This window comes from Anser anser, assembly GCF_964211835.1.
Source record: "Anser anser genome assembly, chromosome: 7".
Classification (NCBI taxonomy): Eukaryota; Metazoa; Chordata; class Aves; order Anseriformes; family Anatidae; genus Anser; species Anser anser.
This window is the reverse complement of record NC_139727.1, coordinates 32,751,564-32,764,105: the sequence shown is the minus strand read 5'-3', so window position 1 is coordinate 32,764,105 and position 12,542 is coordinate 32,751,564.

Here is a 12,542-nt window from a genome sequence, read left to right as displayed (position 1 = left end):
CCTAGAATTACAGAACTGAGCAATGGAAATGAACTACGTGTCCCTGCATTGCTCAGGTTCATATGCTCTTGTACCTTTATTAATGCTTTGTTTAGCCTCGTTTGAGCAAAGTGAATTTCCACATTAAATTTGTTTCTATGCATCTCAGAAACAAAATAATCTACGTTTAAAAGCATGTTCCAATGACAGCAAGCAAGAAAGAAATCTGTAGGCTTAACAGAAAATGGCTCTAGTGTGTAGAATATTTAAGTAAAATGGTTATATTAGAGATGTAAGTAAGGTGGTGTTTTGCTGTGCTCAACTATTGTAATGGAAAGTACATTTTAAGGCAGAAAAGAAGGAGGAATTAAAAAAAGGCACAGAGAGAAATAATAAGCCAAATAGTCATCAAAAAAAATCTATAACTGAGCTGGCAAAGCTACATGCCAAGTTTCAGCTAAGGACATTGAATTTCAGCTGACAGGTCCATCTAATTTACTGCTTTGTTTTGGACATCAGGTTAAAACACTTTAAAGAAAAGCTGGACCAATGCTGCTATGTCCTGAGTTTTCCAAGCATGATGAGCTCAGCTTGGAGAAGGAACTGAGTATTTGACCTTACTGTGCAGAACTTGGGCTCTTAATTTTCTTGTTTTCTTTCTTATTATTTTTTAAAAGGCTATTAAATCATGTATGCTATCAAAAGAAAATATTCTAAAGGCAAGGATTTAAAATCTCAAAATGGTCTTTGGACAACAGTGAAATGAGAGCACACGGTTAAGAGTGAAATTCAGTCTGCTTACTCAGGTGGTGCCTAAATCCAGTCTCGGAGAGCAATTTGGATTGCTTGCACCCCAGCAACACCCAACCCCAGAAAAACGTTAACACCATCTCCACCTTTGCTGAGATTTCTGCAGGCATCCATGTGTGTTGGAAAGGGTAAGGTGCAGAGGTGCTAGTACCTCCTTTCCCTCTGGGACAGCAGGGGAGGCCCAACTGCCCATCTTAGTGATAAGACAAAAGGAAATGGCTTTAAGTTGCATCAGGGGACATTTAGGTTGAATACTAGAAAAAAAAATTCTTCACTGAAAGGGTTGTGAATTATTGGAACAGGCTGCCCAGGGAACTGGTTGAGTTACCATCCCTGGAGGTCTTCAAAAAGTGTGTAGATGCGGTGCTTAGGGACATGGTTTAATAGTGGACTGGGCAGTGCTAGGTTAAAGGTTGGACCAGATGATCTTAGAGGTCTTTTCCAACCTAAATGATTTTATGATTCTATGATCTTGAGCACTCCTGTTCCACCACAGGGCTTATGGGGGGGGAGTCCTGGCCGGATGAAGATGAGCCTTTGCTCAGTTACATGCCTGTCCTCTCAGCAAAACACATTCATGCTCTATAAACTCAAGTGGACAAATGAATGGTGAGAAGTCTTCACTGCTGCACATGGCCAAGTGAAGAAAGGGAATTTACTTTCCCCACACAAGGCCTTTGTAAGCATTTAACTTTTCTGTACAGTCAACAAGGAGAGAAGAATATCCCATTCTTTGTCTTTCATTGGTGTTTTCTACAGCTGTGTAGAGAAGTCTTAGAGAAGTCTCAGAGAAGTCTTCTCCCTCTCTCTCTCCCCTTTAGATATTCTCAGTAATTTACAGGGGTAGGTATCTGCTGTTGTGGGGTTTGACATTCCTGCAGTTCAGGTATTACAGGTCCCCAAGGTGGGGTGCAGGACTTAGAAGAAATCATCTAAGTAGGTCTTAGGGGTTGATTTTAAGCACATGCCTAGCATCTAACCTAACACTGTTATACTGTTTGTTGAAAACTCACTTCCACAGATCCTTCTCTCATTCAGCTCTGTTGAAACTTTAGCTTGAATGCTTCACTCCTAATTGCCAATATTAGTGTCATTCCTCACTTTCCAGACCCCAAGAGTTGAATAGACACTTAGCATATGGACAAAAAATTCCTGTTCTACTCTGCAGTAGGTTGGAAAAATATCCTTCATTGTGTAATGTGTCTCAAACAAAAATTAGAATCCCAGGTTGTTACTCGCTCATTCCAAGTAGCAAAAGTCAACTTTTTCAGCTTCAAATGGCACGCCTGAGTTATCATGAGCTGCAGAACCATGCAGCTCCTGAGGACTTCTCTTTGCAATTGATAATGCAGATAGCACTGGCTTGTCATTGCCTCCTAGGTCCAACTTCAAGAGCAGACCACAAAGGCAAATATAGGTGGTCATCTGATCATATTCTCCATGGGCAAATACCTCTTTTTTTTTTTTAATGACAAATGCAAAACCAACTGAAACATTTTGGAATCCTGCAGCATGACCGAAGTGCTCAAACCCAGGAACATCTAGTAACCACACAGCAAGCCATGCTGCAGTTGACGACTTCGATGAGCTGGCAGAACAGCCTAAGGTCCGTACGCTGTGTTGCCTAGCCACGTTGTTAAATCATTTTAATTACCGAAATAGTCTAGAAAGTCTGCTCTGTCTCTCACCTTCCCAACATAAATAAAGTCATGAACATGTTGGCTGGATCATTTTGTGTATCTTTGCTTTCTGCACATTCTTTCTGGTTTGGGATAGAGAAGTATAGTCCTCGTATCCACAGAACAGGCCCAGTCCTGGCAGCAGCTATTCAAGATTAACCACACCTGCAAATGAAAAGCACTGCGTAAAAATGGCTGATATTGTCTCTTCAGAACGGCAATTCAAGTTAGTTCTGGAAGAACCCACTCAAAGACACTTCTGTTTCACACATTTCTCAGTATTTTACCTTTCTACAAAGTCAGTCTAAATATGTTAGCGATGATGGCGTTTTCTTGGAGGGTGGCCACATGGCTGCTGAGAATAGATTGAGGCCGCTAATAATAGATCTTAAATAGGTGTAAGGTATGCAATGCTTGTTTGCTTCCTATCTGGAAGTCTTCCAGCCGACAAAAGTTTTGGTTTCTCAGATGAATGAACCTAGTTTTGGTAGACGTAACCCAGCTGAAAATGTAGTCTGTATGAATGAAACCTGCAATGTACTAAGAGTGCTTCAGTCCTCCTCAGCACCACAAGAAATTTCTCATTTCCTACGAGAAATCTTGTCTTTTCTGATCATGCCCATTGTTGCATATCTGCTATATGCTCTTCTGCAAATTTAGCTTGTGGTTTTCCTCTCAAAATTTTGAATCAACTTTATGGTGAGGTAAGGTTTAAGGATTTGCAAATGTGGTGATTTAATCAATTCCAGAACCACATGCTCAAATATATATTTTCCTACAGTTTCAAAATAAGTTTTTCACTGCCGGATGATTCATTTTGCTTCTTACCCGTTGCATAATTTTAGCAGTGTTACTTATTAAGGAAATAAAAATACACACAAAAGTTCAAGCTTTAGATAGAAAGTGATATGCAGTTTTGAGGCACTCATCATTGTCAGAGGAAGTAATGTCAAAATAGACAGGGAAATGAAAATCAGTTTTGGATTCCAAGGCTGTGGAAGTATTTGTTAAGTATCTACATTGTACAAGGGTCTTAGACGTGGTATTCTTCCATCACTTTTTGTTCTCTGTTTTTGTAAAAATAAATAGTCAATTTGCTTAAAAATTCTCAGTGTGTCTGTGGCTAGATTTTCCCATAGCATACAGGTAACTTTGCTGCCACCTTGAAGCTGTGTAGACTTCTAATCCACAGCAATTGAAAAATAATCTAAGTTACTGTAGCTTTCAGTGAAGATAAGCTCATTCAAACAACCTTGCTTGTGACAGGCCATAAATGTCCAAATGACCATCTTAAGTTGCTGTATCTTGGCTCAAGATATAGGAAAGTTTAAACTTTTTTCCAAATACTTCAGTGATTTTGCTGCTAGTCCTATTTCCAAAGATCTGAAGGGCTAGGAAACTGAACATAAAAAGACTTTGGGTCTGATGATGAAAATACTCACAGACATCTACATTACAGCATGTTGAGGTGAATGTAGCCCATGAAAAGTTAATGCAACTGTAAAGCTAATGTAATGGAATATAAATATAATGGGCATTTGTAATGTGTTAACAGTCACAAATCTAAAGCTGGGCATTTTACTATTTCCACACTTAAATTTGCCACCTGATGTGGCAAAGGCTCAAAGTTACAGCTCCCTTCTGAGAGCCAGGAGCAAGACCTGGATCCCTGTGATGCTGACGTTGTCAACACGCACGGAAGGTCCCACTGTCACCTCCACTGCCTCAGGTGTGACACCGGGGCTCTCCTTTGGGACGGCGAGCTCCAACAGCCCCTGGCAGTTTGGAGCTCACTGGAAGTGGTTTCATTACTGTCACTTCTCATTAATCTGAGCTCTCCAGGAATCCGCTACGAATTGCTGATCTATCGAAGTGAAAACCTGCAGCCATATCCATCCTGGAAAATGTTGGCAGAGCTACGTTCAAGCAGATTTAAGAAAATAACTGATAATAAATCTTCCAGTATTTCCTTTGTATATAAGTTGGTATCTCCGTTTCCCATTTTTCCTGATACATTTTATTGTGTAATTTATATCCCATGTAGAAGCAAAGCCTTTTAAACATAGGAGAAAACTTAATGTTTCACAGATGTTATTAGGAGTTTGCAGTTAAATTGAACATATTAAAAATGTGTTATACACTTAAAAAATGATGAGTGATCTTTGTTGCTTCTGCTTATAGATACCAGAAGAAAAACAGCCCGCTATTCAGGAAACATTAAACAGCCATCTTATGAAAATTTGATCCATTTGAGGGAACATTAAGTTGGGTGTCCCAAAACTGAGGTATCATTTAAGCCACTTAAAAATATTTAGAACAGAGAGGCCACCTGAAAACTAGAAAACTAGAGTGCTCCAGGACTTGCAAAGATGAAAGACTTTGTGGTAGACTAGCACTGCATTGCCAGATTCCTGCCTGATTCTTAACTTAATTGTCAACTTAATGCTGTTTAGGTTATTTGATTTTTTTTTTATTACGTTTATTGAAGGATGTGCTCTGTGGAAGTGCTTATAAATTTCAGAATTAAACGAAAAGAAGGATTCCAGGAGATTAAAGATGAGAGTCAGCGCTAGCCCCTCAGATTTAGGATGACAGAACATTGTACAGTGAACAATATCTTGCTTACAGGATGGAGAATGCATACTACTGAACTGGCACGCACAATTTGACAATAGATATTAACCACCTGGCCACACCATTGAAAGAATCTGTTTTAAGAAGTTGTGTAAACAAACTTTGATAGTTTGCATAATAACATGCTCTTATCAGCTCTGAGGCTGATGAGTTCAAACAGCAGGACGCCGGAGATCAGCAACGTGAGCCTTTCTTTGGAAGTGGGATTCAATTCATCCAGACTTTGAACTGGCTGGGGCATTTTTTGCCACCATGAGAAACTCCCATAGACATATGTTATATATATATATTTTACATTTTTACGTATTTATTTTGTATGGTAAGTGGTGACTACAAGCTTAATTCGGTGCTCTTAACTCCCTTTTCACGCAGCAGAGAGTTTTCATTAAGAACACACAAAATGCAATGCAACCTTTCAAACACCAGGCAAGGAAAAAGAACAACCTAGGAAATGCTTTTTATGGCAGGGCTATTTAAATATAATCACATATCTGTCATCAGACAGGCCTGCTTGTAACACTTTGTCAGTTCTCCTGAAGAGGAGGTGGTCCGCAGTCAGGGTTTCTGAATAAGTCAGAGTGTAGGATTTTTTTAAAAGGCATAATGAGCAGCAAAGAAATAATCTGCAATTTTCATCATTTCTTTCTATTAAAGCAGCACTCAGCTGTCCTAAGTTAGGGCTCGAGTCCCACTGCGCTAAGCACATGAAAAAATTAGTGTGTGCCTATGCAGCTGTGTATTTATGTACGAGCAGACCTCTACTAGGGTGAACAAGCTCTTTGCTGTCAGCAGCGATGCTCCCGGACAATGAAGCACGTACGTGTTCGTTGAAAAAATTGAAAACAAGTAGACTCTACAAGGATCAAAGCCTTCCAAAACAAACAAATCTCCCAGTGCAGGTGCAGACCGTGGTCATGTTGGGAATGAATTCAGATTCATGTACAGTGTCGGTGGCAGGGGACAGGGAGCAGGTGACAGGCTGGTGAGGTAGGCTGGGCTCTTGCTTCCCGTGCTGATCTGAAACATCTCACTCAAATACTTTGCTTACGTTCTCCTTACTGAGAAATTAAAATGCCATTAAAATTGTCAGTTTGGCACAGAAATTTTTAATTTGAGGATACAATAAGCAGAAGACCTCAAACATAAGTAAGCCAGTACCAGCAAAACCAGTGCTTAATTTTAGCCTAGGGAATTAGGAAACCAATATATAATCACAGAGAAGCAAGTACTCTCAGCTCCCCCTGCCATAACAGACAAGACCCCTCTTGTGCTGTTTTTTTCTGACAATTTTTGTTATTCATCCTTACATTCTTGACTAAAGTAATAGTTGCATTAATTATAGCGGGTTTTTGTTTGTTTGTTTGTTTGTTTTTGGTTTGGTTTTTAATCTTAAAAGATTTTATAGAATCATAAAGGTTGGAAAAGACCTCCAAGATCATCTGGTCCAACCAGATTTGTGTGTGACACTCCTAGGACTGTAAAATAAATAAACCAAAGTTAGGGAATCCGAGGGGGAAAAAGTTCCTAAAGTAATATCTTAAATTTTTTGCTGAATTTATGGGTCTGAGATGCTTATTTCCCATTGCTAATGTTATGTACTAGCTGCTTTACATTTCAAGTACCTTTATGGATAAGGGAAAATAGCATATTTTTCTTCCCAGCATTTTTCTCAGATACTGCAATGTCTTAAAAGAAGAATCAACGCGGGGAAGGTGCGGAAGAGTTAAAAAGGCAGCTTTTAGGGAAAAGCTAAGCTTAGGATCCCACGCATACTGGAATGAGGCTCTGTAAATTGGTTCTAATAAAACACGAGACAACAGGGTTAGTACATCAGACAGGAATTCTTCAGGATTAAAGGTAAAAATAAACCAGGCCAGGCTAACAGATTTATGTATGATAGCAGAATTTCCTCCAGAAAAAAGGCTTCCCAACTGTTTTTCTGGGTATTTACCTCGCATCTGGAGCCCTCCTGGATTCCTTACAGACACTGAGGTCTCACACAACACCGTCCCAGGGCCGTGCCTTCTGCTTTCTCCTTTTGATTCGGAGATTTCGGTGCTGGTTGCCTGCTGGTGTGTTAGAAATGCCTCTCATTACCTCTTGCCTGGACTGTAGCCACTCAATATTGAAGATGAACTCATCCCTGTTTGATGAACTACAGCAAAGTCACAGGACAGGTCCCAGTGAGTAAATGAGAGCTCATTACACGTCTCCCTCCTCTACCGAGACAGGCTTCCCACAGAAGAGTGCCATCCAGCTGGCATCAATGGGACTTGGACCGCTGTCTTTCCTCAGAAGAGATGACTGATGGTGCAAACTGCCAAAAGCCTCCCCCGGGCAGAGGGAGCTGAGTCTGCTCCACCCCCTGTCACTCTGCAGGACAGCAGCAGGATGTGAGCCCCGCAGGAAACAGGAGTGATGGGAAGTGGCTTCTGACGCTGGGAATGGAGAACTGTGGATACAACGGTTTATACGGAAGACTTGCGACTGAGGAAATCGAATCCTTCTGCTCAAAATATCGAGTACAATCCATGAAATTGTTCGCGACCTTCTAGATGCTCAGTGCCAAACAAAAAAAAAGTCAGCTGATGAGAAAGAACACTGCCCAGTCACTCAGATTTCTATTATAAGGGTAACAGCCAGCAGTTCAGGAGACATCTCTGTGTCTCGTTCAAAGTCATAGAGTGAACTTCTGTGGGATCTAAACATCACCTCACCTCCTACAGGCACTCCAAACATGGCCTTGCCAAACATTTCTTCCCCAGATGAGAGAAGGAGAAAAAGAAAGAACCACAAATGATGATTCCCGCTTGTATGTTGATTAACACACTAATGAAGATGCTCAGCCATTATGAAAAAAAAAAAAAAAAAAAAAGCTGAAGAATTCAAGTATCCTTTCTGAGCATTGTACAAATTACACCTAATGTCATCCATAAATTGTCAGCTCAGTCTCAGATCAGCTGTAAGCTCGTGTCATGTAAGATGGTTTGTGGAAGTGACACATGCTTCCACAGCGGCTTCTTCTAGTCCTCACCCTAATTATATACAGGGAGGCCTGAGAGGTGTTTTGATGGGTACTCTTTGGCAGTAACTCCAGAAGCAACCTTGTCTCTTGCCATATGTACTACTGGATTTATCTGTCACGAACTCAACATGCAGCAGCTGGTTGGTGTGATGGGGTTGTTCCTTGCTGAGCAGACTGAGCCAAAGTCTAGGGAACGCTGGTAAGAGCTGAGCAGCTTTGCAATGACCTGCAATGGCAAGGCCTTCACTCACGTGTGTAGGACCTGTTGTATTTTGGAGAAGGACAGATGTACCACAATGTAAATCAAATCCTATATTTAACGCTGCTTTGTTTTTCATTCATTCCAATCAATCATCTCTTGAGTAACTAGAACAAATTAAAATAAATAAATAAATAAATAAATATTGTGAGGACTGCTGCATCTCTGGCCAACTCCAACATTTTTTCAGCATGTGATCAAACATCCACATAAAAAGCCTGATAAAATCTTGGAACCTTTGGGGATTGAACCTGGAGGGACCTGTAGTTCAGGCGAACTCCACAGGCCCCTCCGGAATTCCTGAACTAAGGACTTAATCCTCCCAGGTCAGGAAGGTTTATGAATTCGTTTGCTTCTCCATTACTGAGGCTTCAGGAGGAAGAGCAACAGGAGATCTGTACGTGAACAAACAGGCAAGAGCAAGCCACTAGCATGATGGAAGCAGAACTGCAAATTTCATAGAAGTCATTTATTATTCTGGCTTCTGCATCTATTTTTAAAGCTGTTTTCCTAAGAATAAATGGTGCTAGGGAAATAAACCTGCCCTACCAAGTTTTATCATCATTTATATTACCAGAGTGTCTAGGAGTCCTTCTCAGAAAAATGCTCCATTGCATTAGGCGTTATGCAAACACGTGGGAAGAATAAAGGGGGCTTCCCACCGAGAGCTGGAGGCTGGGATGATGAGAAATGTTCGGCCAAGGACATGATGAAGGAGCAGTTTCCACGTCAGGCAGAGTACCTGAATAAAGTGACATACAGCAGCAAATAGAAATGGAGATTTCAGAAATAAAACACAGGTTGTGTATGTTGAAGGCAATATGTTGGCAGGTCAAGAAGATGGAAGAGATTTGGCTAGCAATAGATCATTAGAAGCTGTGCTAAGAGCAATTTCAGTGGTCTGCATGGGGACACAGCCAAATTAGTGGGGATGTAATACAGAAGTGAAGCACAGGAAGCAGGAGCTCTTGTTAATAGCACATTTCATGAGTGTCAAAAGAAAAGGGAAAGGGATGTACAAATTAGGAATATTTTCTTCCAGTATAAGAGAAACTAAATGACTTTTCTTTTGTGAGTGAAAAGAGCTACAAGTGGGTAGTCACTGGGACTTTGGTGGAGGTAATTAGAGAAATGAAGGTAGAGTGAAAAGGGTCAAGTGATGGTCATTAAGAAGAAACTCAGCAGAGATTAGAGACGAGTGCAGCAATCTGGTAAAAAATGCATCTATTTGCTGCCTGGGAAGAAACGTATGAGGTCTACTGCCCAGTCAGAGGCAGGCCAGTTTCTGACCCACGTGAAATGCTTGCCTCCTCCTGACTGGGACAGCTGAAGTGACGCTGGAGGCTGACAGCAGACATGAGGGGAAAGAAAGGTTTAGCTGACAGGTCAGAGGCACTGGTGTGGTGCACGTCCACCAAGACCTCATGCTTTGAGGTGCTGCCGTCCTCCTGCCCCTCACTGCTGGTTTAGGCCAGAGCTGTAGTGACCCCTCTGAATGCATGAAGGTGTTTGGGACCCACCATGATGGGACAAATATGTTCCTAAAGGGAATGACGGATTTATTCCAAAGGATTCAGCCTTCACATTTTATATCGCTGAGTTAAACTTACTACTGAATCTCTCCCTATTTTGAGGCAATTTCAGTAGACATCAATGCTGAAATACACTATCAGAGTGCTACCCAGGAACATTAGGCTACTGAATTTCCCTCACTAATTTCCTTGGTTGACAAAAAAAAAAAAAAGAAAAAAAAAAGAAAAAAAGGATAGGATATCAGATGGCTTATGGTAGTTCCCAAAACATATTGTTAAAGCAGAAAGGTCAGAATTGCCTCAGAATAACATTGATAAGTTTTTCTTGAAAATTTCTTCAGTTCACTGTAAACACTTCTCAGCTTAAAATATAAAAGTTGCCTAAGCTAGCAACATAATTTTTTTTGATCGTAAATACAAATTTCTTTCAAGATTGTGTGAAGCTTCAACACTGATTAAATCTAAAAGAATCCTCATCTTTTTTTTTTTTTTTTTTTTCTTGTTTCTGTAACAAGATGCCCCACAGGCTTTCTACATATTAGAAGTTCGAAAACAATTGCCACGACCAGTTCATCTGAGCTAGACCATTCTCTGCAAAAAATGCATGCCTGTTGTCAGGTGTCTATAATAACCTAGTCCATCCTACTGTCAGGACTAAAACTGTGACATGCAGAGTCCCAGACGGCACAACAGCAATCAGACTACCATAGTGTATGAAAGGAGAGACCCTGTACTGAGCATCTTTGAAAACTATCCTTATGAGAGGGTACATACTTACACAGACCAGAAGCAGGTCACAAAGGTGCTGAGACTCCAGCCACTAACGTTTCAGAATCTTTATTTTTTAAATCAATGGGTTTTATGCATATTAGAAAAAGATGATTATGTATCTCTCTAGAAAAACAAACAACAAAAAAGACAAAGAAAAAAAAAACAATCAGCATTCATCTTTCTTCTTGACTTCTCAGTAATTTTACCTGTATTTTATGCACTCCTTGTAATTTAAACCTACTGTAGAGAGAATTGCTTTGTTCAGCAGCCTCAAGTAAATAAAAAATGTTAACCCCCTGCTAAGTTTAATTTCATGACTACTCCTGTTATGATTCCGTAGGTGTTTCATTTTGCAATTCCGAGAGGCAAATTTTGTCACTCTTTACTAGGGATTCCATCTCCGAGTGTCCCAGCATATCCTCTGCACCTTCCACATAGGCATATGAGGCAGAACTTGTTAGACTCCTTTGATTCAAGTCTGCAATAACAACAGCATTTTATAGCACTTACACTGCTAAGAGCACAGCAAAAATGCTAATTAAATCCATCTTCCTCACTCAACTGCATAAAGGAGAGAAAAATTTAAATGATGGGTTTCTCAGTAGCCCCCAGCAAATTTCCCTTGGATTTAGCTGCCATTTAGAAATCGATGCTCCTATGCACTGTTTGGCACATTTCAATTTTGTACTCTCTTGTGTGATTCCATTTGCTTAATGGATTAAGGTTCTGGAAAACAGCTCCATCTCTCATTCTTAACAATCTCTGTAGTTTAGTGTTAAACCCAAATAACCTGCAAAACATTACAACTTCAGTCAAGTCATTAGCCTGTTAGTGTGCATAAGGAGAGGGAGGGAAAGTGCAGAGGCCTTGATTTAACTACTACTTCCACTTGATCTAACTACTACTTCCACTGTTAGACGGGACTGTACTTTCTGTGAAACACAGCAGGCTTATCTGCTGTCATCTCAGACAGAGCTCAGACCGATGCTAGGGAAGTGATGTGCTTTCCAAACCCTGCTGCATAAATAAGATGTTAAAACTGTTGTACTGCCTTCTCATTAGTGTATAGAGATGATGTTAGAACAACGTCTCAGTTCTCAATGACAATGATTGCAAACTTTAACTTCAAAGATCAAACAACACTGCTGTTCCGCAGTAGGAATTTACACACAAATATACAACACAGAGGTAATTTTGACTAAATATTTGGTTTTACTAAAGCAACCTCTTCATTAATATCTAACTATTCCTTAATGTTACAGTTCTGTTCAGCTTTTGGAAAGCATATCCATTACTTACAGCCTGTTGATAGGCTCTCTGAGCATTGATAAGCCCACACGTTCTGCTTAAGGGAATGTCTGACATAGGACAAATATAGAGATTTAACTGAGGGTTACAGCGTGCTAATGCTTTTCCAGAAAAGAAACAATATGCATTGCTGTAGCAGTACATTAGAAAGCTACTCTTTTACACTTCAAGTCTGAAATCCTTGCCTCTGCTTTCGCATCTTTGCTTAAGGAAGAAGGCAAAGGCAACCAAACCAGCTCTAGAAAGCCCGATTACAGCTAAGGTAAAAATTTGCTACAAACAGCAGCATGCAAAACTGTGGTCAAATACTGTTTTCAATTTCTGTTGGGACTGCATGCACAAAATACCAAGGTGACAGGTGAAAAGGAAAAAATTCAGATGAGGAAGCAGGGTCGTGATTTTGAACACCCACAGAAAAACAGACTCTGTAGATTGGAGGGACAGGGAAGGGAGAGAAGCCTTTTAAAGACTCATCTATCCCATGTCTGGGTAAATTCTTGGCAGGAGACTGCAGAATCCCTTGCAATAACAAGAAAATATTTTGG